This window comes from Phyllobates terribilis, unplaced genomic scaffold, assembly GCF_046119375.1.
Source record: "Phyllobates terribilis strain yellow unplaced genomic scaffold, ASM4611937v1 Scaffold_12__6_contigs__length_324123572, whole genome shotgun sequence".
NCBI lineage: Eukaryota > Metazoa > Chordata > Amphibia > Anura > Dendrobatidae > Phyllobates > Phyllobates terribilis.
This window is the reverse complement of record NW_027362772.1, coordinates 12219558-12246952: the sequence shown is the minus strand read 5'-3', so window position 1 is coordinate 12246952 and position 27395 is coordinate 12219558. Positions and strand designations below refer to the sequence as shown.

General features: G+C 46.0%; 1 pseudogene; it reads left to right on the top strand.

The window, feature by feature from the left end:
• Window positions 1–15843, top strand: part of LOC141171907 (uncharacterized) — a 30084-nt pseudogene extending 14241 nt beyond the window's left edge.
• Window positions 15844–27395: the final 11552 nt, after the last annotated feature.

The window sequence follows — 27395 nt, the reverse complement described above, 5'->3', positions numbered from 1 at the left end:
CCTGGTATGCATGGCACCCCTCGTCCCCCAATCCTGGTATGCATGGCACCCCTCACCCCCGAATCCTGGTATGCATGGCACCCCTCACCCCCCAATCCTGTTATACATGGCACCCCTCACCCCCCAATCCTGGTATGCATGGCACCCCTCACCCCCCAATCCTGATATGCATGGTCCCCCTCATCCCCCACTCCTGGTATGCATGGTACCCCCTCATCCCCCAATTCTGGTATGCATGGTCCCCCTCATCCCCCAATCCTGGTATGTATGGCACCCCTCACCCCCCAATCCTGGTGTGTATGGCACCCCTCACCCCCCAATGCTGGTATGTATGGCACCCCTCACCCCCCAATGCTGGTATGTATGGCACCCCTCACCCCCCAATCCTGGTATACATGGCACCCCTCATCCCCCAATCCTGGTATGTATGGTACCCAATCCCTCATCCTGGTATGCACGGCTTCCTCATCCCCCAATTCTGGTATGCATGGCACCCCATCCCTCATCCCTATCCTGATATGTATGGTACCCCTCATCCCTATCCTGGTATGCATTGTACCTCGCATCCCTTTTCTGGTATGTAAGGTACCTCTCATCCTGGTATACATGGCACCCCTCATCCCAATCCTGGTATGTATGGCACCCCTCATCCCCCAATCCTGGTATGTATGGTACCCAATCCCTCATCCTGGTATGCATGGCTTCCTCATCCCCAATCCTGGTATGTATGGCACCCCATCCTACATCCTTGTATGTATGGTACCCCTCATCCCTATTCTGGTATGTATGGTACCTCTCATCCTGGTATACATGGCACCCTTCATCCAAAATCTGGTATGTATGGCATCCCTCATCCCCCAATCCTAGTATGCATGCCACACCATCCCTCATCCTGGTATGCATGGTACCCCTCATCCTGGCACCCCTCATCCCCCAATCCTTGTATGTATGGCCCCCTCATCCCCCAATCCTGGTATGCATGGGATCCAATCCCTCATCCTGGTATACATGGCTTCCTCATCCCCTATCCTGGTATGTATGGCCCCCTCATCCCTATCCTGGTATGCATGGCACTCCTCATCCCCTAATCCTGGTATGCATGGCACCCCATCCCTTATCCTGGCATGCATGGCACCCCATCCCTGATCCTGGTATGCATGGTACCCCTCATTCCTATCCTGGTATGTATGGTACCCCTCATCTTGGTATACATGGCACCCCTCATCCCAATTCTGGTATGTATGGCATCTCTCATCCCTATCCTGGTATGCATGGTCCCCTCACCCCTCAATCCTGGTATGCATGGTCCCCTCACCCCTCAATCCTGGTATGCATGGTCCCCTCACCCCCCAATCCTGGTAAGCATGGCACCCCATCCTCACCCTGGTATGCATGGTTCCCCCCTCACCCCCCAGTCCTGGTATGCATGGTTCCCCCCTCACCCCCAGTCCTGGTATGCATGGTCCCCTCACGCTCCAATCCTGGTATGCATGGTACCCCCTCATCCCTATCCTGGTATGCATGGTACCCCCTCATCCCTATCCTGGTATGCATGGTACTCCCTCATCCCTATCCTGGTATGCATGGTACCCCCTCATCACAATCCTGGTATGCATGGCACCCCTCACCCCCCAATCCTGGTATGCATTGCACCCCTCACCCCCCCAATCCTGGTATGCATGCCACCCCTCACCCCCCCAATCCTGGTATGCATGCCACCCCTCACCCCCCAATCCTGGTATGCATGGTACCCCCTCACCCTCAATCCTGGTATGCATGGCACCCCTCACCCCCCAATCCTGGTATGCATGGCACCCCTCACCCCCCTATCCTGGTATGCATGGCACCCCTCACCCCCCTATCCTGGTATGCATGGCACCCCTCACCCCCCTATCCTGGTATGCAAGGCACCCCTCACCCCCCAATCCTGGTATGCATGGCACCCCTCACCCCCCAATCCTGGTATGCATGGCACCCCTCACCCCCCAATCCTGGTATGCATGGCACCCCTCACCCCCAATCCTGGTATGCATGGCACCCCTCACCCCCCAAACCTAGTATGCATGGCACCCCTCACCCCCCAATCCTGGTATGCATGGTACCCCCTCACCCCCCAATCTTGGTATGTATGGGACCCCTCACCCCCCAATCTTGGTATGCATGGCACCCCTCACCCCCCAATGCCGGTATGCATGGCACCCCTCACCCCCCAATCCTGGTATGCATGGCACCCCTCACCCCCCAATCCTGGTATGCATGGCACCCCTCACCCCCCAATCCTGGTATGCATAGCACCCCTCACCCCCCTATCCTGGTATGCATGGCACCCGTCACCCCCCAATCCTGGTATGCATGGCACCCGTCACCCCCCAATCCTGGTATGCATGGCACCCCCCCAATCCTGGTATGCATGGCACCCCTCACCCCCCAATCCTGGTATGCATGGCACCCCTCACCCCCCAATCCTGATATGTATGGCACCCCTCACCCCCAATCCTGGTATGCATTGTACCCCCTCACCCCCCAATCTTGGTATGTATGGGACCCCTCACCCCGCAATGCTGGTATGCATGGCACCCCTCACCCCCCAATGCTGGTATGCATGACACCCCTCACCCCCCAATCCTGGTATGCATGGCACCCCTCACCCCCCAATCCTGGTATGCATGGCACCCCTCACCCCCAAATCCTGGTATGCATGGTCCCCTCACCCCCCAATCCTGGTATGCATGGTACCCCTCATCCCCCAATCCTGATATGTATGGCACCCCTCACCCCCCAATCCTGGTATGCATGGCACCCCTCACCCCCCCAATCCTGGTATGCATGGCACCCCTCACGCCCCAATCCTGGTATGCATGGTACCCCCTCATCCCAATCCTGGTATGCATTGTACCCCCTCACCCCCCAATCTTGGTATGTATGGGACCCCTCACCCTGCAATGCTAGTATGCATGGCACCGCTCACCCCCCAATCCTGGTATGCATGGCACCCCTCACCCCCCAATCCTGGTATGCATGGCACCCCTCACCCCCCAATCCTGGTATGCATGGCTCCCCTCACCCCCCAATCCAGTTATGCATGGTACCCCCTCACCCCCCAATCCTTATATGCATGGTCCCCCTCATTCCCCAATCCTGGTATGCATGGTACCTCTCATCCTGATATACATGGCCCCCTCATCCCAAATTTGGTATACATGGCACCCCTCATCCCAATCCTGATATGTATGGTACCCAATCCCTAATCCTGGTATGCATGGCTTCCTCATCCCCAGTCCTGGTATACATGGCACCCCTCATCCCCCAATCCTGGTATGTATGGTACCCAATCCCTCATCCTGGTATGCATGGCTTCCTCATCCCCCAATTCTGGTATGCATGGCACCCCATCCCTCATCCCTATCCTGGTATGTATGGTACCCCTCATCCCCATCCTGGTATGTATGGTACCCCATCCTGGTATGGATGACACCCCATCCCTCATCCTGGTATGCATGGTACCCCGCATCCCTATTCTGGTACGTAAGGTACCTCTCATCCTGGTATACATGGCCCCCTCATCCCAAATTTGGTATACATGGCACCCCTCATCCCAGTCCTGGTATGTATGGTACCCAATCCCTCATCCTGGTATGCATGGCACCCAATCCTTCATCCTGTTATGTATGGCACCCCATCCTTCATCCTGTTATGTATGGTACCCCTCATCCCTATCCTGGTATGTATGGCACCCCATACATCATCCTGGTATGCATGGTACCCCTCATCCCTATTCTGGTATGTATGGTACCTCTCATCCTGGTAAACATGGCACCCTTCATCCAAATTCTGGTATGTATGGCATCCCTCATCCCCCAATCCTAGTATGCATGGCACACCATCCCTCATCCTGGTATGCATGGTACCCCTCATCCCTCAATCCTTGTATGTATGGCCCCCTCATCCCCCAATCCTGGTATGCATGGCACCCCTCACGCCCCAATCCTGGTATGCATGGTACCCCCTCATCCCAATCCTGGTATGCATGGCACCCCTCACCCCCCCAATCCTGGTATGCATGGCACCCCTCACCCCCCAATCCTGGTATGCATGGCACCAGTCACCCCTCAATCCTGGTATGCATGGCACCCCTCACCCCCCAATCCTGGTATGCATGGCACCCCTCACCCCCCAATCTTGGTATGTATGGCACCCCTCACCCCCCAATCCTGGTATGCATGGTACCCCCTCACCCCCCAATCTTGGTATGTATGGGACCCCTCACCCCCCAATGCTGGTATGCATGGCACCCCTCATCCATATCACGCTGCACACATACGAAAAAATAAACATCTCTTCCGACTCCTCCATACACACAAATATTCCTGCTTTCCTGTGGTCTGTATGAGAGAGTCGCCTCCAGACTCCTCTATCGGAGGATTATCTACAGGCAAAACAAACTGATTAGCCTCTGAAATTAAGGATGCTAGATCCCCCAAATACATATATAAATTATAGTCGACCAAATCCCGGAAATCAGTGCTTTCATGCAACTTTAGTCTAATATGTATGGGGGCATTAATAAGTAACTTATTGGACGCTGCCTCTGGCCCGGCCTAATAGACTTTTCTACATTGCAGGCCCAGACACCATTATTGGTTATTTAAGTATCGTAGTAACTAGGAAGCCCCATACCATCAAGTACTTGGGAGAGGAGGAGCACTGAGCCGAACTATGTCAAACCATCTTAGATGCCATGTTTGCTCTTGACAGCAGCAGGTGGTTAAACTGCCAGGGTTGGTGTAGCAGCCGTACCTGTCCCATCCCTGCGGTGCACTTCTATGTTCTGGTGCCCCAAAGAGTTACTTTTTAACATGTTAAACATTGGTTTTAAAATAATTAACAAAATGTTAATATCTGTTTTTTTATTGAGTTTTTCTTGTAATATAGGAAAGCCTAAGGCCAGAAATAGACTCCATAAAACACTGTTCATGGAGACTTTGGCATCAAATAACTCATGTCTTGGTGAGACTGCTATCAAATAATTTCTGTCCATGGTGTTTGTTTAAAGAAACAAGCTTTTATAAATGCCTCAAACTTATGTGTATGAATCAGACCTGAGCTCTAATGTGTTAGAAGATTACAGTCCGGTGAGGATGGGAAACATATAGACGGCCTGTGGTGATGTAGTTTGTGACAAACTCTAGATAAATATGTTTATAGAGCCGTAGTAGAAGATGAAGATTTGGTCCTCCCCATGAAGTAGTTATTTCTCATGTCACGTGTAATGAATATCTCCTGCAGTATTGCTAATGCCGATTCCAGTGTCAGTAAATGAGACGAGAATTAGCGTTATGGAAGGTGAGTCTGAGAAACGTATTCAGCTGCAGACTCCGAGGAAGAAACTGCTTGTTGTCTGTGGCCTAAAATATATAGGTTTTATTAGTAGATGTAAAGAAGAAAGCTAAATACTGTAAAATAATAAATCTCAAATGTTTCCCTTATTAGCTCCAGTAATTGTATTATTACACAATATTTTTATGACGTTACATTGGCTCATCTTCTTGTTCAGGTCTCTACAATATCAGATCCTTTCAGTGAAGATCTTCTATATAAGAGAATTTTCCTGAGTTACCCATCAAAGATGGATATCGACAGAGACAAGACACCAGAGAAAATATTACACCTCACCCTAGAGATCCTCTTCCGGCTTACTGGAGAGGTGAGAGATTCTGATGACGTCACATTACATCATTCTTATCTATGGGAATAACAGATGGACAGAACTGGAGAGGTGAGTACTCTGGAAATGTCTGTACTGAGATTTATTAATGTGTCTCTCCATAACCAGGATTACACAGTAGTGAAGAAGACCTCTAGTGAGCACTGCCAGGACCCTGTGTCTGAGGGATGGGAAAGACCCCTGAGCACAGGGCTTCCACCTCATCACCTGATACATGAGGACATTAATGACCAGAAGATCCTAGATCTGGCCTACAAGATGATTGAGCTGCTGACTGGAGAGGTGACACTGCTGGGAATGCTGGGACATTTTATAGTAAAGCTATGAAGGGATCTGGGGGATGACTCTATCATTGTATGTGTCAGATTCCTATAAGGTGTCAGGACATCACCGTCTATTTCTCCATGGAGGAGTGGGAGTATTTACAAGGTCACAAAGATCTGTACAAGGACACCATGATGGATGTTCCCCAGCCCCTCACATCACCAGGTAATAGACAGGACTGAGTACACATGGCCTATAATTATCTGTATGTAAAGAATGAATTCAGTCACTGTATGTGTTTCCTCCAGATCTATCCAGTAAGAGGACAACACCTGAGAGATGTCCCCGTGCTCTTCTTCCACAAGACTGTAAACAAGAATATCCCAATGTTCCTCAGGATCATCAGGTAGATGGAGAGAAGGTGTCATGAGATCTCCCCTATTGGTCTTGTTTTATCCACCAGTATTATATGGTTTATACTTGTGTAATGAGAACTGTGGAGATGGCAGGATTAGAGCTGATCATAGATGTGACTTCTCCTTCTGTCTGTGACTTGTACAATATTTTTTTCAGGGTGAAGATCTGACCCATATTAATACTACAGAGACATATATGAGGGGTGATGAGCGATATAAAGAGGAGATTCCTACATATGACTACCCAGGTGAGTAGTAACCACTAAATGCAGAGAAGTCACAGATTCTTCTCAGTCACAGGCTGTGGATGGTTTACCGGTCATGTAGGCTGGCCATAACACAATCGTGTGACCACCATTTTGCATCTAGACCAAAACCTTCTCTCCACCAAAAACTGTTCAAATTACTTTGGGCATTGAAAGTCCTTTTCTGTACAACTTACAACCTGGAAGATCCACCTACCAACTGAAATTAGAAGATCCTGACTTTTACCTGCCCAGGTCTGTAAACTACCAATCCAAATGACAGCGTACGTAGAAAGTGCTGACAAGTTAGAAAATCACTTAAAGAAAAATATTCTGATGAGCCTGTAAGAGAAAGTGGAGGGTAATGATGCTGTTGGCTTCCTAGATCCCTGATATCTTATTAGATGAATCTACCTTCTCTCCCTTCTGTGCGGCTAAATGTGCTCATATGGTTTCTACAAGACCAGGTCCAGTCTTTATGACCAAACCTCGCTTTTATGATCGACAACATTAAATGTGCAGTGAGGGCCAAGTGTGAATTTCTGTACAATAACAACAGTTTCCTTTTATCCTGACTTTTCAATTTCTTTTTAAACCAAATAACTTCAAACAGGATCACGATAAACTATACTAAAAACATTACACCTGTGCCATGACATATCTCTAAGCTGTGCGTGGCTGATGGCTGTAATATACATTTATTCACGTCTGCAGGAGATGTGGTGGCATGTCTTGAGCCCTGGTTTCATGGATTCACTCCACGTCCTAAAATACATTATATTATCGATCCTAAAGAATTCAGGTAAAATCTGTCCTGAAATGGGGGCACTAATACTTTCTCTACTCTTCTGTTCAGGTCTACCATAAATAAGTGCAACACTGGTTTAGTGTTGGAGTTCTCCCCCAAACATACATTGTTGTTGGGGATGTAACATGTTTTTTCTAATAACCCCCCACGACAGCACACCGGAGGTTGTAACCCCACCCTAATAAGGGCAGGAAATATGAAGAGGTTTAAATAGCCCCTCCAACATCCTCCCTGCAGTGGTATTTCCTGTCCCTGTCAGGGATGAAGAGGTCATCCCCGGTGTGCTGGGCCGGCGACATGCACTGGGGAGAAAACTACAAGCCAGGCAGCGGAGGATCGAGCGGTTTACTTCTCCTCACATGCGCTGCTCCCGTCTCCTCTGGATTCGGGACCCCCTCCTTCAGTCCGCGCCGTCAGTCAAAGTCTGCATGATGTTCTGGCCGGAGGCCTCTCTGAGCTCTTCGGCCCAACTCCTCCTCCTTCTCTCTCCCCTGCTGGATGCGCGGGCGGTGCCAGTCTCCGGGATGTGGAGCGGGCGCCGCTGCGCCAGAGGTGACGTCGGTCGGTGGATGATGACGTCCCTTCCGGCGGTCATGCGTTCCACAGTGGAACGCAGCAGGCTCAGTGGGGGAAAAAAACGGCGATAGCCGCCGATGATCACACCTATCTTCACCTGGACACCGGGGGAGGAGCCCTCTAATCAGAGAGAGGCGCAGGTCCAGTCGCCCATAAAGGAGCCCTGGACAGGAAGACATCTGCAGGTAGGACAAAACCATGTCTGTTGAAGCGTCTTCTCACTCTGCATCTGTAGAGCCCAGCCCCGGTCTGGTCCCAGTAAGTATGGCACTAGTAGTCCATCTCCCAGATGAAGGTAGTAGTGATTATAGCTCCCCTTCCCTTCTCCCCTCTCTTGTAGGGGGACAAGGAACCTGCATCTGGAGACAAAGCTAGACCGTCACGCAGATGTCCCATCTGTACAAAACAGCTATCGTCCTCCGATAGAAAGCCCCTATGCAAGGACTGTATGGAGAAAATTATCAGGCAGGAACAGCCTTCCTTAATGGAAGAAATAAAGGGGACTGTACGTAAAGAAAACAAATCCTCCTTACCCTCGTTCCAGGAAGAAATTGGTGTTCCCTATACACCAGAGTATTCGGGACTTAGTCCTTGAGGAATGGGAGTCTCCGGAAAAGAGGTTGAATACCCCTACGGAGTTAAAGGATAGATTTCCTGTAGTCAACAAGAGAGCAGAATGGTGGTCCGAAGTCCCAAGAGTGGATATCCAGATTGCACGAGTGGCAAAGAAGACTACATTGCCCTTTGAAGATTCCTCTCAGCTAAAGGACCCCTTGGAATGCAAGATGGAGGGACTACTCAGGAAGTCCTGGGAAACCTCGGCAGCGCTATTAAGCACCAACGCAGTCTCTACGGGCGTAGCTCGATCAATGGCTCGTTGGCTAGATAAACTGGAGGAACACCTAGTCTTGGGCACCCCCAGAGAAGACATCTTAGCATCCCTACCGCTTCTCCAGAAAGATAAGGGGTTTTTAGCAGATGCTTCTGCAGAATCGGTGAGCATGGGAGCTAGAGTATCTGGGTTATCAAACTCTGTGAGACGTGGCCTATGGTTAAAATCCTGGAGCGGTGATGTGGCATCAATGATGGAATTGTGTTCCATCCCCTTTAAAGGGAAATACATGTTCGGGCCAGCCCTAGATGATCTTCTCAAGAAAGCCTCAGACAAGAAGAAAGCCCTCCCAGAACCTAGAAATGTAAGGAAAAGGCCCTTTCGTCCTTCCCAGGAGCAGACCCCTCAATATAGGGGTAAAGGGAAAACAGGTTGGTGGAGCCTACGCAAAAGGAAGAGGCGGCAAAAATCTTTTTCTCTCCCAAAATCAACGTAGAATAAACCATGACATCAGGACAGTCGGGGGCCGCATCTCGAACTTTCTCCCTCAGTGGAGAGAAATCTGCTCAGACCCACGGGTCCTGAGGGCAGTCGAGTTTGGAGTAAAAATAGAATTCTCCTGCTATCCTCCACAGAGAGTAAAGATAACGCTGCTCTCTTCTCAAAGTCTGCTGGCCACCATGATATCCGGTCTAACAGACCTATTATCCTCAGGGGTGATATCCCTGGTTCTTACAGGGGAGATAGCAGAGGACATTATTCCAATCTCTTCCTAATAAAAAAAAAACAATTGGCTCGCACTGGATTATAATCAGTCTAAAAACCACTGAATCAGTATATCCACTACCAGAGATTCAAGATGGAATCCATCAGATCGACCGTCCCTCTGATAGGACAGGACCATGTCATGGCCACAATCGATCTCCAGGATGCATACTACCACATCCCAATACATCCACTTTACAAAAAGTTCTTAAGATTCGCAGTGGCTCAAGGGGAACAGATAGTCCACTACCAGTTCAATGTTCTCCCTTTCGGTATATCATCAGCCCCACGAATATTTACAAAGGTCATGGCAGAAGTCATGGCTTATATCAGGGGTCAGAATGTTTCAATAGTACCATACTTTGATGACCTGTTATTAATCGGCCCCTCAGTACCATTGCTCCAAGACCATATACAGTTGACCACTTAGATCCTATCTTCTCTGGGCTGGTTAGTGAACCACAAAAATTCGGATATGGTTCCCTCCATGGCAAAAACGTTTCTAGGAGTACTATTGGATTCCCAGAGCCAGATGTCGTTTCTGCCCAAACAAAAACAGGTCATGCTAACAGCAAAGATCAATGTCCTAAGAAGCCGGAGATTGGTATCATTGAGAAATGCCATGTTGGTTCTCGGATCTATGACATCCTGTATCCAGATGGTGGCCTGGGCTCAGGCACATACCCGAACATTACAGACCCACATCCTCATGAATTGGGATCTCCACGGTCTCTGAACAGGAGAATTCCTATACCATCACAGGTAAAAACCTATCTATTCTGGTGGCTGAGCATGAAGAATCTTAACAGAGGAGTACCATGGATCCAGAATCCACTAGTAACCATAAGAGTGGATGCCAGCGGGAAGAGATGGGGAGCCATAGTCTCCCAGGAGCTATTCCAGGGTATATGGTCCAAAGAGGTGAGCCAGCGCTTGGAAAATTTCAGAGAATTAAAGGCCGTAGAGGAAGCAGCAGAGCCTCTGGTCCAGAAAACCAACATACAGATATTTTCAGACAATATCACCACAGTAGCCCACCTTCGTCATCAGGGGGGCACAAGACACAAAAGCTGCGAGAATATTTTCCTGGGCAGAAGAACATCTATCCCTGTTGGCTCTTCATATCAAAGGTTCAGTAAACGTCCAGGCCGATTTCTTAAGCAGAACAAAGATCCATCCAGGAGAGTGGAGTCTAAACCCAGACATCTTCCAGATGTTAATCGAAAGATGAGGCTATCCAGAGGTAGATATCTTCGTCGGACACCAGAAAGCGAAGGTACCTCAATATTTCTCCCTGGATCCAAACGGCCCTTGCATGGGCGTAAACGCATTCGCTCACCAATGGGAATTCAAACTAGCGTATGCCTCTCCCCCCCCCCCCCCCTTCCTTCCCGCTGCCTCTCCTTTCAAAAACCTTGCAAAAGAGAAGGACCGAAGGGACCAGAGTAATCCTAGTGGTTCCTCTCTGGCTAAAAAGAAGTTGGTTCGGTACGTTAACCAGACTGAGTGTGGAGGGCCCTCTAATCCTTCCTCCCATCAGAGATCATCTTCTCCAGGACCGATTCACCATCCGGACCCCGAGAGACTACACCTGGGTGCCTGGCTTCTGAATTCCTGATTTTAAAAACAAGAGGCCTCTCAGACAAAGTCATCAAAACTCTCCAGAAGAGCTGGAAACCTGTAACGAACACCATTTACCATAAGATCTGGAAGACCTTCTTAAAGTGGTGTGCGCCTACTCACCCAGACCCTCATAGGGCTGATGTAGCACAAATTCTAGATTTCCTACAAGAATGTCTGGACAAAGGCCTCAGACCTAGTACCCTTAAGGTCCAGGTAGCAGCGCTAAGCTCGTACTTTGATCAAAGCCTAGCTGAACATCAGTGGGTGAAGAGATTTATGACAGCAGCCACCCGCATCCACCCTAGAGTAACAGACTTGATTCCCCCCTGGGACCTTAACATTATCCTCAAGTTGTTAACCCTTCCACCCTTTGAGCCCTTATCAGCCTAAGACTTGACAGGCTGGCCTGGAAAACGGCTTTCCAGGTAGCAATAACTACAGCCAGGAGAGCGTGTGAACTACAGGCCCTTTCGGTCAACGAACCCTACCTGAGAATCCTGGAAGATCTTCTAATTTTCTTGACCCTTCATTTCTACCTAAAGTGGTCTTGAATTTCCACAGATCTCAGGAAATAATTATTCCATCGTTTTGTGACAACCCAAAAAACGAGAAAGAAATGGAGTTCCACATTCTGGATGTTTGGAGAATAGTACTGCACTATCTTCAGGAAACAGAAGAAGGAAGGAAAGACAAGAACCTATTTGTCCATACACAAGGTCCAAACAGAGGAAAGAAAGCAGCAAAATCCACAGTAGCCAACTGGATTAAGAGGGCAATTACGGAGGCTTACCAAATCCAAGATCTGCCTCCCCCGGAAAAGCTCAAGGCCCATTCTACAAGGGCGATATCTGTCTCCTGGGCTGAGAAAGCCAGTGCATCCATCGAACAGATTTGCAGAGCTGCTACGTGGTCCTCAATTCATACTTTCTCCAAACACTACAGACTAGATCTAATGTCCGTTGGAGATTTGGCCTTCGGAAGGAAGGTCCTTCAGGCTGTTGTCCCCCCCTAGTATATCTTTGGTATACCTCCGGTGTGCTGTCGTAGGGGGTTATTAGAGAAAATAGAATTAGACTTACCGGTAATTCTGTTTCTAATAACCCACCACAACAACACGAGTAATTCCCTCCCATTTGCTTATTGTTTCTACGACAGTCGGATCAGTAGAAATAAAAATTAATTTGAAGCATCTATACTCTTGTGGTCCTTTATAATAACACTGGAGGGAGGATGTTGGAGGGGCTATTTAAACCTCTTCATATTTCCTGTCCCTATTAGGGTGGGGTTACATCCTCCGGTGTGCTGTCGTGGTGGGTTATTAGAAACCGAATTACCGGAAAGTCTAATTTTATTTTTTTATTCTGTCTTTTTTTACAGGTTCATTCTGTATGATAGTTTAAGTGTGGTGGGATCGGCCGGCCTCACTTATGTGAGTCTGTAACTCCCTGGTAGTCTGGTAGTAAAAAATAAATTAAAAAAAAAGTCTCCATTGCTTCTTCCAAATGCCCGATATCTTAATTTAAGACACCTCAGATCTGCACTATTATAAAAAGTTCTCATTAAATGTATATTTCTTCTTGAAACTCATCTGACAGAAAATATTGGCCCTTACTATAGTTGTTTAAATTACCAGGAGCTACCAAGAAACATACTATAATTAGCCCAGAGAGATTTCACCACAGTTTTTTTTTTTTATCTTTTCATTAGATGTGTTATTGTTTATAGTCCAAGTTTTGCCCATCACCCTTTAACCCCTCTACATGGATCTGGACTTTACACAGAGACCCCTAGGCTTGGGCCACGGTGTTACCTGCTGTTCTGTGGAGTGAGATGGGAAGAAGAATAGTCAGGTAGCCGGATCAGAACCAGGAGGGCAGAGAAAATACAAAATCAGAAGACACAAGAGTAGTCAGTAAACGGGACGAGGCCACAATAGGAAACAAATGCACAAGCCGGGAGCTGAGCACAGAGGACTGAACCAGAGGAGAACAAGGCTGTATCTGGCAGCTTCTGGCAATATGCTTCCAGCTTTAGTACGGTGTGATGCTTTCCATTTGGATTAATTAGGGAGCATATTTAACTCTGAAAAGAGCGTATTTTGCTGGATTGGTTTATGAAAGCCATGTTGCTTATCAAGAGCCTTTGAGACACTAATGATGTGGAAACCTCTGTTTTTCCATTGACAGATGATGGACCTGAGTGGTGGCTTGTTTTTTTGTGAGATGAGTAGAAGTTTTTATGGTATTATTTTTGCTTACATAATATTGTGTGGTGCATTTTTATTCCATATTTGGGAGGAGAATGAACAAACAGTTAAACACCACGCTCTACTTGTTCATGATATGAGGTTTTCTATTATTTATTTATTTTACTCACTTATATAGCGCCATTAAGTCCATAGTGCTTTACAGACATTATGGGCACTGTCCCCATGTCTTTGGAATGTGGGAGGAAACCCACGCAAACACAGGGAGAACATACAAACTCCTTGCAGATGTTGTCATTGGTGGGATTCGAACCCAGGACCTCAGCGCTGCAAGGCTGCAGTGCTGACCACTGAGCCACTGTTCTGCCCTTTAGACTGTGAACGGTCATTGTCTTGGTGAATAGTCAATATTTTTACATAACTTGCCATTTTTACTGACAGTTTAAGTAGAAATGTTCAAAAATATAAATTACGAAAATATTTTATTCAAATATAATATTTTTTTTTTACTTAGCAGATGACTCTACCAGGCGATCAGAGGGACAGCTGACATCTTCAATTTTCAAATCAGATGAGCTTGAGATCCCACAGGATACAATTGAAGGGAATGCCATTACTCCAGATCTGCCATCATCCCTTCACAGGAAAGACCTGTCATCTGATCCTTTGAAACGGGTCCTATCTTCTGATTCATTACAGACTGCTAAGGAAAATCAAAGTCTCAAAATAAGCATTAAAAAACAAACTGCTCCTAAAGCTAAGAAGCCATTTTCACAGTCAGAATATGGAAAAAGTTTTCCCCTCAAAAAGTCTTTTCTTAAACATAAAAAAATTCACAAAGCAAAGAATAGATTTGCTTGTTCCAAGTGTACAAAATGTTATAACAAGAAATCAAATATTCTTAGTCACCAGAGAACTCACATAGGGGAGAAGCCTTTTTCATGTTCAAAATGTGCAAAATGTTTTACACAGAAATCATCTCTTGTTACACATCAGAGAACTCACACAGGGGTAAAGCCATTTTCATGTTTAGAATGTGGGAAATGTTTTAACCAGAAATCAGATTTGATTAAGCACCAGAGAACCCACACAGGGGAGAAACCTTTTTCCTGTTCAGAATGTGGAAAATGTTTTACAGAGAAATCATCTCTTGCTACACATCACAGAACTCACACAGGGGTGAAGCCATTTTCGTGTTCAGAATGTGGAAAATGTTTTAACCAGAAATCACAATTTGTTAAGCACCAAAGAACTCACACTGGGGATAAGCCTTTTTCATGTTCAAAATGTGCGAAATGTTTTACACAGAAATCATCTCTTGTTACACATCAGAGAACTCACACAGGGGTGAAGCCATTTTCATGTTTAGAATGTGGGAAATGTTTTAACCAGAAATCAGATTTGATTAAGCACCAGAGAACCCACACAGGGGAGAAGCCTTTTTCCTGTTCAGAATGTGGAAAATGTTTTACAGAGAAATCATCTCTTGCTACACATCAGAGAACTCACACAGGGGTGAAGCCATTTTCATGTTCAGAATGTGGGAAATGTTTTAAACAGAAATCTGCTCTTGTTACACATCAGAGAACTCACACGGGGGAGAAACCTTTTTCCTGTTCAGAATGTGAGAAATGTTTTACAGTGAAATCGGCTCTTATTATTCATCTTCGAACTCACAAAGGGGAGAAGCCGTTTTCATGTTCAGAATGTGGGAAATGTTTTAACCGAAAATGGAGTCTTGTTATACACCAGAGAACTCACACAGGGGAGAAGCCTTTTTCATGTTCAGAATGTGGGAAATGTTTTAACCAGAAAACAAGTCTTTATAGACATCAGAGAAATCACACAGGGGCAAAGCCTTCATTATATCCTTAATGTGGAAAATGTTTTACATGGAAAGACACACTTTTCGCAAGAAAAAATCTTGCTAATAAGTGAGTACATTCTATAGACTGGAGGCAGCTTCCTGTGACTGCGAACAATGAGGCAGTGTCCTTCCTGATGAGTGAGAGAACTGCTCTCTCCTCCACCCCCACACTTACTGTATCTAACTGGTGCAGAGCAGGAGAGGAAGGTACGGGGACTTGTACAGAGGCTGCACGTCCTGACTGAGCAGGTGAAGAACCTTCCACCCGACTAGCTCAAGGACCTTTCAGATCCTGTAACACTGTTTTACATATTTTCAAAAATTGTCAGGTTCAGTTATGTATGGAGCCATTTATTAATGAGTTTGACCTGAATTCAAATTGGACAATGAAAATATTTAGTTGTCTCTTGTTTCTATGATGCCAAAGAGTTTACTGCTACATGTAATTAATGCATAAAAGTTTCAGTACTTTTAAACATTATTATTTTTGTAAATATACAGATGCATAATATTTTATCATGCCAATTTTCTGATATTTATTTAGAGAAAACTTAGCTAGAATTCAAATAACGAAAACCTGCCTAAACACTATTCCGAATTATAAACAGTTACAGAAATTGCACTACAAAACTTGGTCCAAAAACTCTTTTTTGCTTGTTTCTTGTAATCCTGCATCAGATCATCTCTTGCAATTTGCAACAGTAATCTGCAAGCATTGATGGATTCCATTTTCCTTGATATCTTTTCTCCATAGCTGCAATATCTTGGTTAAATCTCTCACCATCCTCATCTCTCACTGCTCCGCAGTTTGGTGGAAGAAAAGTGTAGAATGTAAGAAATTAATTGTTAAGGATATGTTGCAGCCAAGATCCTTATATCTTTTGAGGAGAAATAACACCAACTCTTCATGGTTACTGTATCTGCTCTTGAGTTTCCCCAAAAATTAGTTACTGCAAATGCAAAAGCAGGCTTTTCCTTGCCCTGCAACAAACGAAGAAACTCCTCATCTTGAAGAAGCTTACAAATCTGAGGTCCAATAAAGATTCCTCCTTTTATATTTGCTTCACTTAACCTTGGAAAGGTATCAATGAGCTACATGAATGCTTTTACATTTTTATCCATTGCCTTTGCAAAGTTCTTCATTAGGCCCAACTTGATAAGATTTTCTTACCATCATTTCTTAAGTGGGTCAACAACTTCTGCATGCAGGACAGTTTTACTCCCTTGCTGAAGTGAATGTTGGAGAGGCCAGTCTCTTTTATTGTAATGATATTCTCTTGCACGACTATACCACTCACACAGAAAGCAGCAGTACTTTTGTGTATCCACCCTGAAGACCAAATAAGAGGGCAACAACCTTGACGGCTTGTGTGAACAAGCAGATGTAGGAGCTCTTCCTGAGCATCTAGCTGTTTAGCTATTTATCCGATATAGGACCTGACGATCATCCTGAAAATCGCTATATATCTTCCGGATACATTTCTGAGTCTGGAGGTACTTTGCTCAAAGGAAAAAAATTACTAGGAAAAGCTACAGAAAGATGGTGGGAGAAGCAGGCTCTCAGCTCCAGGATGACACCACGGTCGTCACGCTGGAGACAGATTGAGCAGGGGAGACGAGGGGGAGGGAAGTGGTGGCCAGGCTGGAGCAATTTGCCTGCACAGAAACACAGGTCTCAGGAGGTGACCATGGCCTTCTTATAGCGGCTACCCCGCACCTGTGCACAAGCTCCAGAGCGGAAGAGTTTGGTGAGCAGGAGATGGGAGAGGTTGCCGCATTGAAGGAGGTGAAAACACCACAAAACTGCATGTGACAGTACTCGCTGCCCCATGGCCTAATCTGCACCAATGGTACATACAGTACCTGAGGAACCTACTTTAAAAGACTTTCATTGCAGTGGTACATTGTAAATCCTCTCTATCTGCTTTAAATGTCCATTTTGGTGGTCTTAAAGATCAGATAGCAGGTATACAACACATACTGCAGAAAACATAGCAGGGTCAGTGGAAGGCAGAGTCAGCGCCATTAAGGATCAGATAGCCGATACAAGCAATGAGAACAGGCTTGCAGCACAGCAAATATCAGCACTGCTGGCAGAAACAGATGATCTTGAAACTAGGTCAAGGCTCCATGATATACCACTTATTAGTATGCCTGAAAAAAATAGAAGGCTCCTTTCCTACTAAATTCTTTGAAAACTGTCTTAAATTAGTAATTGGGCTTAAAACCTAAACCCTGAATAGGCTGTAGAACGAGCTCATAGGGTGCCGACCCGTCCTCTTCCTCCTGGGCTTCCACAAAGACCTGTACTGGCTAAAATTTTACACTACCGGGACAGAGATATTATCCTGCGACAGGCTAGGGATCACCCAGATGTAATAATCAATGGATCCAAAATCTCGATCTTTCCAGATTATTCTATAGAGGTGCAGAAACAAAGAGCCAGATTCATTGATATAAAAAATCTGAGAGCTCTGCACGTTCCATATTCAATTATATTTAATAAACCTTTCTGAATTGACATCTGTAATATGTAATATGTTTACATAAAAAGAGAACACAATTACAGTACAGACCAAAAGTTTGGACACACCTCATTTAAAGATTTTTCTGTATTTTCTTTACTATGAAAATTGTACATTCACACTGAAGGCATCAAAACTATGAATTAACACATGTGGAATTATATACTTAACAAAAAAGTGTGAAACAACTGAAAATATGTCTTATATTCTAGGTTCTTCAAATTAGCCACCCTTGCTTTGATGACTGCTTTGCACACTCTTGGCATTCTCTTGATGAGCTTCAAGAGGTAGTCACCGGAAATGGTTTTCACTTCACAGGTGTGCCCTGTCAGGTTTAATAAGTGGGATTTCTTGCCTCATAAATGGGGTTGGTACCATCAGTTGTGTTGTGCAGAAGTCTGGTGGATACACACCTGATAGTCCTACTGAATAGACTGTTAGCTGCTTTTTTCTTGCCATAATACAAATTCTAAGTAAAGAAAAACGAGTGGCCATCATTACTTTAAGAAATGAAGGTCAGTCAGTCCGAAAAATTGGGCAAACTTTGAAAGTGTCCCCAAGTGCAGTTGCAAAAACCATCAAGCACTACTAAGAAACTGGCTCACATGAGGACCGCCCCAGGAAAGAAGACCAAGTGTCACCTCTGCTTCTGAGGATAAGTTTATCCGAGTCACCAGCCTCAGAAATCGCAGGTTAACAGCAGCTCAGATTAGAGACCAGGTCAATGCCACACAGAGTTCTAGCAGCAGACACATCTCTTCAACAACTGTTGTGCAGCAGGCCTTCATGGTAAAATAGCTGCTAGGAAACCACTGCTAAGGACAGGCAACAAGCAGAAGAGACTTGTTTGGGCTAAAGAACACAAGGAATGGACATTAGACCAGTGGAAATCTGTGCTTTGGTCTGATGAGTCCAAATTTGAGATCTTTGGTTCCAACCACTGTGTCTTTGTGCAATGCAGAAAAGGTGAACGGATGGACTCTACATGCCTGGTTCCCACCGTGATGCATGGAGGAGGAGGTGTGATGGTGTGGGGGTGCTTTGCTGGTGACACTGTTGGGGATTTATTCAAAATTGAAGGCATACTGAACCAGCATGGCTACCACAGCATCTTGCAGCGGCATGCTATTCCATCCGGTTTGCGTTTAGTTGAACCATCATTTATTTTTCAACTGGACAATGACCCCAAACACACCTCCAGGCTGTGTAAGGGCTATTTGACCAAGGAGAGTGATGGGGTGCTACGCCAGATGACCTGGCCTCCACAGTCACCAGACCTGAACCCAGTCGAGATGGTTTGGGGTGAGCTGGACCGCAGAGTGAAGGCAAAAGGGCCAACAAGTGCTAAACATCTCTGGGAACTCCTTCAAGATTGTTGGAAGACCATTTCCAGTGACTACCTCTTGAAGCTCATCAAGAGAATGCCAAGAGTGTGCAAAGCAGTCATCAAAGCAAAAGGTGGCTACTTTGAAGAACCTAGAATATCAGACATATTTTCAGTTGTTTCACACTTTTTTGTTGAGTATATAATTCCACGTGTTAATTCTTAGTTTTGATGCCTTCAGTGTGAATGTACAATTTTCAAAGTCATGAAAGTACAGAAAAATCTTTAAATGAGAAGGTGTGTCCAAACTTTTGGTCTGTACTATATATATATATATATATATATATATATATATATATATATATATATATATATATATATATATTCATTATTGCAAGGAAGCATACAAATTTCTTCAGACCCTTTACATAAAGTGATACCAATATATAATAGTTTGATCAATAGAGCAATGGAGTGAAATATACTAAATCTAACATAAAAAAAGTTTCTCAATCAAAAATCCTACTACTCCCTTTTTTTATTACCTTCCAAAAATCCATAAGAATCTTAGCAATCCCCCTGGAAGACCTAAAATATCAGGCATTGGATCTCTGACTAGCAATCTGACAGAATATATTGACAAAATAATGCAGGATCATGTGTCAAAATTACCTAGCCATCTAAAAGATTCTACACATCTAATTCAAGAGATACAATGGGAACCGAATTATGTTTTTCTCACATTAAATGTATCATATTTGCCTAATTGGGGTTGAATTATCCCCCAAGGAGACTTAAATTCTAGGCAGAATTCTCCCATATGTTCAACAGTGACTGAGCCGCCATTTTTTCTACTTTAAAAGCGACCGCTATGGAAATACTCCGCCCAGTCTCCCACCCGGAAAAAGGTGTTTTATATCTGCCTTATGCTTGGGGTTTTATCACTGGGATAGAGGGAGACATGAAGCTAAGAGGGTAATAGGCAATTGTATCCCTTTTGGTCACTTAAGAAGACAGTCATAATTGATCTTTGGAGAGCCCGTCATCCTAATGTATACCAATACTCCTGCTTTTCGTCCACATTCTCCTCTTTGTCAAGAATGGATTTGGCTCTTGGAAATGAACTGATGCAGGGTCTTATATCTGACATCAGCTCCTGCCCAGAGCGCTATCCCATCATTCTCCTCTGTGTCTTCCTAAACTTAATTTCCCAATGCAGAACAGACCCACAGGGAAATTAAAACCCTTTTGGTTACAAGTTATAGATCTTAAGGGGAAAATTGAAGGGGATATAAAGGGGTATCTTGTGATTAATAAAAATACAACTTCTATTTCATATGTACAGTACAGACCAAAAGTTTGGACACACTTCATTTAAAGATTTTTCTGTATTTTCATGACAATGAAAATTGTTCATTCACACTGAAGGCATCAAAACTATGAATTAACACATGTTGAATTATATACTTAACAAAAAAAGTGTGAAACAACTGAAAATATGTCTTATATTCTAGTTTCTTCAAAGTAGCCACCTTTTGCTTTGATGACTGCTTTGCACACTCTTGGCATTCTCTTGATGAGCTTCAAGAGGTAGTCACCGGAAATGGTCTTCCAACAATCTTGAAGGCGTTCCCAGAGATGCTTAGCACTTGTTGGCCCTTTTGCCTTCACTCTGCGGTCCAGCTCACCCCAAACCATCTCGATTGGGTTCAGGTCTGGTGACTGTGGAGGCCAGGTCATCTGGCGTAGCACCCCATCACTCTCCTTCTTGGTCAAATAGCCCTTACACAGCCAGGAGGTGTGTTTGGGGTCATTGTCCAGTTGAAAAATAAATGATGGTCCAACTAAATGCAAACCGGATGGAATAGCATGCCGCTGCAAGATTCTGTGGTAGCCATGCTGGTTTAGTATGCCTTCAATTTTGAATAAATCCCCAACAGTGTCACCAGCAAAGCACCCCCACACCATCACACCTCCTCCTCCATGCTTCACGGTGGGAACCAGGCATGTAGAGTCCATCCCTTCACCTTTTCTGCGTCGCACAAAGACACGGTGGTTGGAACTAAAGATCTCAAATTTGGACTCATCAGACCAAAGCACAGATTTCCACTGGTCAAATGTCCATTCCTTGTGTTCTTTAGCCCAAACAAGTCTCTTCTGCTTGTTGCCTGTCATTAGCAGTGGTTTCCTAGCAGCTATTTTACCATGAAGGCCAACTGCACAAAGTTTCCTCTTAACAGTTGTTGAAGAGATGTGTCTGCTGCTAGAACTCTGTGTGGCATTGACCTGGTCTCTAATCTGAGCTGTTGTTAACCTGCGATTTCTGAGGCTGGTGACTCGGATAAACTTATCCTCAGAAGCAGAGGTGACTCTTGGTCTTCCTTTCCTGGGGCGGTCCTCATGTGAGCCAGTTTCTTTGTAGCGCTTGATGGTTTTTGCAACTGCACTTGGGGACACTTTCAAAGTTTTCCCAATTTTTCGCACTGACTGACCTTCATTTCTTAAAGCAATGTTGGCCACTCGTTTTTCTTTACTTAGCTGCTTTTTTCTTGCCATAATACAAATTCTAACAGTCTATTCAGTAAGACTATCAGCTGTGTATCCACCTGACTTCTGCACAACACAACTGATGGTCCCAACCCTATTTATATATAATATATATATTGTAATGCAGCGGCTTGCGGCATTACTGTAATGGTCCAGGGTGTGTTTTGTCTGACCATGTACCTCCCCCTCAGGTGACTTATCCTATGACTGTGACATCAGCACAGGTCCTGTGCACACAGAAGGTCTGATCGCATGACTGTGACATCAGCACAGGTCCTGTGTGTGCACTAGAGGATATATAAACCCTGGTAGTTTTGAGACAGGGAGTGTGAAAGGCATGAGGCCTGTTCCCCGTGTGGGACACCGTTAGAGTGTGAAGCCTGAAGGGCAGAGACTGGATCCTTATGTGTAAGCGATGCCAGTAGCCTTGGAGGGCAAGGGGCTTGAAAGACAAGAGTCCTGGAAGGCAGAGGCTAGATGTTAGGTGTGAAAACATACCAGTAGCCTTTGAAGGTACGAGGGCTGGAGACCCCCACCTCGGAAGCTGTAAAGCCACAGCTGTGGCAGAACAAATCTGATGTAAGCAGCTACGACCCGGCAAAAGGTAAAAACGCTGCGTTATATGGACATTGATAGTTACTTTGCTGAAGGCTGTAACTGGAGCCAAGTGGGCCTGTCTGCCACTTGAAAGGCTCTTGGTTGTTATGTGTATAAACATGCCGGTGAGCCACTGAGATCGACTGTGTGATAAGCAGTTAGGAAGTGTAATGAACTGCTGGATTGTGAAATACTGGAAAACGTGGCTGGTGTGCTTTAATTGACCCGGTGCAGCGAGTGTCCCCCAGTATGATGACTAGCGCTGCCTTACTATATATATATATATATATATATATATATATATATATATATATATATATATATATATATATATATATATATGTGATTTAATATTCGCTTTATAAGTGTTATTCATAAAAGCGATAAGACAGATTTGTATGTTATATAAAAAATATAAATTTATTAACTCTGTTAAGAAACTTCCATATCTGCTGCATTCTTCCTAGTTCTGTGTGAGAAAAATCCTTCTCTCTGTGCTGAAGGGAGAGGCTGGTGCTGCTGCGCACAGGGCTGAAACTGCTCCAGCTGTGTGCAAGTTTTCCTTGCTGAAAAGTGTGGGATTTTAAAGAGACAGTACTGCACAAAAGTTGAAAGTAAAATTGTAAGTTGAAGTTGGATGCTGAAAGTAAAATATTGTGCCTATTTTAGGAAGATTTGGAAGTGATTATTTTGTCATCAGTGTGTGTTTTGTGCCTGCTTCCGGTTGTGTGGTTGCTGTATAGCTGGTTAAGGATCAGCAGAGGGGGGTAGCCAACTGCACAGCTGGTTAGTAGGTGAGAGGTCTATTACACCTGGGCCTTCCTACTTTAGTCAGCAGGTTTTAGTGGGTCAGAGAGCCGCGTGAGCCTTCCCAATGTCTAGTCGCGGCTTCAGTAGGTTTATGTGGTAGATCTGGTACAGCTTCCTTCTACGCGGCTGATGGACCTTGTAGTTCACTTCACTCAGTTTTTCAACACTTTGTACGGTTCTTGCTACTTCGCCATGAACTTACGCTCGACCGTGGGTACCAACACCAACACCCGATCTCCAGGGCTGAATTGTCTCAGCCTTGCGGCCCGATTGTAGACCCTCGCCTGGGCTTCTTGTGCCTGTAGAAGGCTCTCCTTCACTATTGGCATTACCCTTTCTATCTGTTCCAGCATTTGGGCCACATGCTCGATGACATTCCGGTTGGGCGTAACCTCTGCTTCCCAGGTCTCCTTTGCGATGTCCTGAAGTCCCTGAGGGTGTCATCCATATAGCAGTTCAAATGGTGAGAACCCTGTAGAGCTATGGGTAACATCTCTAATGGAGAACAGCAGGTACGGCAGCAGGCAATCCCAGTCTCGCCCATCCTTCTCCACAACTTTCCTTAACTACGACTTTAAGGTCTTGTTGAAACGTTCTACCAGTCCGTCTGTCTGCGGGTGGTACACAGATGTTCGGAGTTGAGTAATTTGGAGGGCCTTACACAATTCTCTCATCACTTTCATCATAAACGGAATTCCTTGGTCCGTCAGGATCTCCTTAGGCAGACCTGTCCGGGAGAAAATATGTACCAGCTCTCTGGCGATACTCATGGCGGAGGAATTTCTTAATGGCACCGCTTCCGAATATCACGTTGCATAGTCCAACACAACCTGGTGGCCCCGGGTGGACTTTACCAGGGGCTCGATAAGGTCCATGGCGATCTGTCAAATGGGACCTCTATGATAGGTAGCGGGACTAGGGGGCTTCGGAAATGGGACACTGGGTCCGTTAGCTGACAGGTGGACATGACCGGCAGTAGTTCACAATCTCCCGGTGAAATCCAGTCATATAGTAAACAAGACTTGGCACTCCAAATGAGTAATTTAAATAATTTTTTTTTAATTTCAGTGCAGCACAGGTGAGAAAACAGACATTTTGGTCAGCGAGACCTTCTTCAGCATGTGCAGACTGTGTAGATAGAGGAGAGTGAATACGGACGCAGTGTCCCCAATCAAAGAGGGGAACGCCCCATGAGGAAAGTGGTGCAGGAGGCAAGGCATAGAACGCGGTGTCCACCGCTTGTCCAGGAGCTGCCATGGCATGCATGAAGTCCCGCCCTATTATCATCTGGGCCTTCCTATTACAGTCAGCTGATCTAACGGGTGAGAGAGCTTCCAGAGCCTTCCCATTACACCCTGTTGGTCTACCGGGTGAGAGAGCTACGAGAGCCTTCCCGTTACACCTTGACAACTCATTCTGACTTGCTAGAGTGTGACCTGTGGACAAGGTCCAGGCACACTGGGAGGGTATTTGCAGAAAGATGAGCTAGGTGAAGAACAAGTTGAAGCCATGGGCAACTTGTTCTGTGTGTAGTCAGGGCCCATGATGAGATCCAAAACAGCTATACAGATAGTAAAATGACTAAGAATTGGGAATGATTACTGGAAGATAGATAAAAGCAGACTTGAGCTGGCTAGGATATGGTTAGAAGTATTCAAAGCGTCTCTCAATAAGAGAACATAAATCAGGGAAAATAGACCTAGAACTGTGTATGCAATCTATGATACATGAAACTGCAGAGACCCCTGTAGTCTCTGTACTTGACATAAATCTTGCATCCTTTTTGACACTCTGCCTTATGCAGGAACTGCAGATATTGTGTACAGAATCCCCGTGGGATTAAGTGCTGTGTCATGTGGGTCCCCACGCCATGGATGCCCAAGGTGCCTCTGCCCCCATGAGGACCACGATGTCATGTACACTTTCTACCTCCTAGGATCGAAAATAACCTGCTGGTACATGATCCACCATGGGTATAGCCAAAACCATAACACATTGGCCCTGGTCCAATAGCGAGATCTTCGCTCTTGTTACCCAGCTCCCAGACCCCCTAACATTTAGAATGTGTCTCCATGATGTTGAGGAGACATATCGGGCCACATATTCAGTCTGTCATTTTACAATGACCCCTTATTATTGCTGCAGTGTTCCATTAACAGCTTTAGACCTATAGTCCGATCGCAGTAAGGACTAGTTGCTCAGAGTGGCGCAATATGCAATGGGTTGAACTGAAGGAAAAATATCCCAGGGCGCTGAAGTAGAAAGCATGTCAAAGAAAGAGTTAATTAATTAGGACCAGTGCAGCAAGAAATGGAAGAGGGAGGGGGAGACATTTCTCTGGGAAGGGACAGAGTGTTACATTCATGATAGACACTGGAGCAGCCTGTACAATATTAATGCAAGAACGCAAAACAGAAGACATACTGTCCCCCGAATGTCACTTGTGAAGGGGTAGAGGGACGAGTTACTAAATTACTAATGTCTCAGTCCTTCTGACATTGCATGATTCAGTTTCAATTGTGACCCAGGTTTTAGTTTCTCTGATGAATGTTTTAATTTGTTAGGGACAGAAGTGTTGCAAAAAAATGGTGCTTGCATAAAATTTGCTAGAAATGGCTCCAAGATGATTACCCCCTTACATGAAGGCATCCTGTGTAGTCTCTTGTCTCTGCACGTCCTATAACCCTGGACAGTACACACTCTGAACCCCATTCCCTACATACTTGGTTCAAGAACATAACTAGCCAGCTATGGACATGTTACAGACTTGATTTGGGAGAACTACCCATTCCCCGGTGACAGTAAAACTTAAACCAGGTGTCCATCCCTCTGTATAAAGCTGCATCTTTTAAGTACTGTGGAGAATGCGGTGATGTATGATAATGTGTCATCCCAGGCCTGGATGGCACAAATATTACAGGCTGTGTTTGAGAGCAGGAGGGAGGTTCCCTGGTCAGGGACCATTAGCATGCAGCACCTCCTGTCCCAGGCCAGTAGGGGGAGCAGGCTGCCCCTATAAAAGCTGGAACTGGGGCAGGGTTAGAGAGACCAGAACCCACTTCTGAAGTGTCCAGAAGGGTTCTCAGAGGAAGGGACTGGTCAGCAGCAGCTGAGGAGTCCTTGAGGCAGAGGAGAGACTGCAAGTCAGGGACAGAGGCGACGAGAGCCGGTCCTGGCTGAGAGGAGTACACAACCGGACATTGGGGTCCGAGGCTGTCAGGGTTACAAGCCCAGCAGCAGAGAACCAACCCACAAGGGATTTCAGGTCCCTTGGCCTAAGAAGCCTGGAGGCTCCGCCACACAGAGGGACCAGTACAGCAGGAGAAAGCAAAAGGTACCTAAGGCCCGAGTCGCAAGCCATACAGGCAAAGTACACGGCCAGCTCAGGGACGTGGGCTATTACACCACAAAGAGGGGGATAGTCAGAAAGAGCATAGAGAGAACGTTAGGCCTACACACTCACCCTGACCAGTGGGGCTCGCCCGAATGCTCTCAGATACCCAGGCCCATTCCTAACCGGTACTCCTGTTGGGTCAGTAATAACATCTGCAATAAAGACCCTGGACTGTTTGAAGCGGACTCTGAACTCTTACTATTGCGGCCTGTACTATCACCCCCAGCATTCACCTACACTGCCCTGAGGCTACACTCTTCCCGTGGGGAGTTATCCTACCCCTGTGCTGCACACCAACACCAGCCTCAGCAGTCTGCCTTGCAGCGGCGGTCATTCCTGACCGCAATCCACGGGTGGCGTAGTCGGTCATTCAAAACACTGATAAATAGACAGCCACAGCATTTGGTCTGACCACCCTGAGCCACGGGATCGGGTTGCCACTACTACCCCCAGCATCGCACAGAAGCCCGGTTCCGGGTGCCCCACGGCCCAGGGGGTGAGTCAGCTTTGGCGTAGTCGGCAGGATTATGACCAACCCGCCACAAACGGGTATTGCGTGCCTGAAAAGACTGTATACGTACCTTAAAAAGAGTTTCCCGCCATTCGGGGCCATGTCCCGCCAATCGGAGCCATTTCCCGCCATCAAGCACCATCTTGGGGACGCCGCGCGGGAAGAAGAGGGGCGTGGACGTCAAAAACCCGCGAGACCTGAAGCCCCGCCCTACGCTGAGACGCTGCGCAAGGTCCTGGAAGGAGATCCAGCGGACGCCGACGTCATCACCCCGCGATGCAAGGTCCTCACCCAGAGCATCGCGAGCGGAGCCGCGGCCTACAGAAGAGGATCGCCGGAAGGTAGGCTATGGTTAACTAG